At 57.0% G+C, this 1,616-nt stretch overlaps 1 protein-coding gene across 6 annotated transcripts in view; it reads left to right on the top strand.

Moving 5' to 3' along the window:
* DCUN1D4 (defective in cullin neddylation 1 domain containing 4) overlaps positions 1-1,616 on the top strand; it is a 133,504-nt gene that overhangs the window by 112,455 nt on the left and 19,433 nt on the right. The gene's annotated exons all lie outside the window — the stretch shown is intronic.

Here is a 1,616-nt window from a genome sequence, read left to right as displayed (position 1 = left end):
ACACCCGGTAAGAACTTGCAGGCACCCACATGGCGGATCGCCTCTGCCATCAAGGTCAAGGGCCAGTGTCTGAGGACCCGGCCCAGGGAGTTCTTCCGCTGAATGGGGAAGATCCTTCCTCTGCCCATCACGCCTCCGCCACGGGCTTGCTGTTCAGGACAGAAGGGAAGTGAAACCTTGGAACCTGCCCATTCTGTTCCGAGGGACCAGAAGGGGTGAGGAGGGAGGAGCAGGAGGGCAGAAGGGAGACGATGAGACCAGGGTCCCCCCGATGCGGGGGAGATGAGGCCAGGGAAGTGCTGAGGGGATCAGTCAGGACTCTGGGAGGGAGGAGTCGCCTCAGACACGGCCCCTTCCCGCACAGATCCTGGGCCCCTAGGCCAAGAAGCAGACTCAACCATGCAGTGAGGTTAGGGGATGGGGGCTGGTCGCTTGCTTTCCAGAGCTGCTCTTTGTACCATGTGGTGTGGCTCAGACGCAGACAGTCCCACAGGGCCCCAGAAAGGGGTGTGACCTGACTTAGGTGCCTCCCCAGACTCCTCTGGCCACGTGTTTCTGGGCCCTTCCCATCCTCTGTCCTTCTTTTCTCATCCTGGCCACTTTGTTACCTTAGCTGGCAGCCACATGGCCTGAGCTTAAAACTGGCCCTAGGCTGGGTGGCTCAGTCAGTTAAGCGTCCAACTTTGGCTCAAGGTTATGATCTCGCGGTTTCTGAGTTCGAGCCTCGCTTCGGGCTCTGTGCTGACGGCCCAGACAGAGCCTGGGGCCTGCTTCAGATTCTGTGTCTTCCTCTCTCTCTAACCCCTTCCTTGCTCATGCTCTGTCTCTCGGTCTCTCTCTCTGTCTTTCAGTAGTGAATAAACATTAAATTTTATTTTTTTTAAAAAACAGCCCCAGCCTGTGCTATTGACCTTAATCTCTAACTCTGTGAAATGCGGCCCTAGGGAGTCATTGCTCTGAAGCCAGAACCCTACCATTTTCAAGTTCAGATGCAACACACCTTGACACAGATTTGGCTTCTCCCAGTGCTGCGCGAAGGAGCTGGGAACGCGACCTAGAAGGGCAGAAGAGTTTGACTTGGGGAGGGAAGTTTGAACAAGAAGAGAGAGGAACTGGGAAGGAACTGGAAGATGCATTCCTTGCGCCTCCTCCCCTCCCCTTTACCTCATCCATCAACTATTCCAAGACTCATGCACCTGCTCCAGGGGTGTCCATGTGCCTGATTCCCAGCATCCTCTCATATTATACAACATCCATGTGCCTGCATTTCCTTACACATCATCTTATATTTGCATCCTTTTATCCTTTGCTTTAACTGACCTTTCCCCTCACTTTGGTTTCCCTCCATTTGCTCATCCTCATCCCTCCCTGCCAATAACCCACGGACTTTTGAGTTATACTGCAGAATGTTTTCCTGGGGACCCCCCAGCTCAGGCAGCATGTGTGGGGGTGAGGTAAGGGTTTGCCTGGGGACCTTGCCAAAGAAGATCGTAGAGATGGGGCTGGGTGGCTCTCAGTGCAGAGCGGTGCGGGGGGGGGGGGGGGGGGGGGGGGGGGGGGGGGGGGGGGGGGGGGGGGGGGGGGGGGGGGGGGGGGGGGGGGGGGGGGGGGGGGGG

Source organism: Suricata suricatta, chromosome 1 (assembly GCF_006229205.1).
Source record: "Suricata suricatta isolate VVHF042 chromosome 1, meerkat_22Aug2017_6uvM2_HiC, whole genome shotgun sequence".
In the NCBI taxonomy this organism is placed as follows: domain Eukaryota; kingdom Metazoa; phylum Chordata; class Mammalia; order Carnivora; family Herpestidae; genus Suricata; species Suricata suricatta.
Note: the sequence above shows the minus strand (reverse complement) of the source record. Positions and strands in the feature narration are given on the sequence as shown.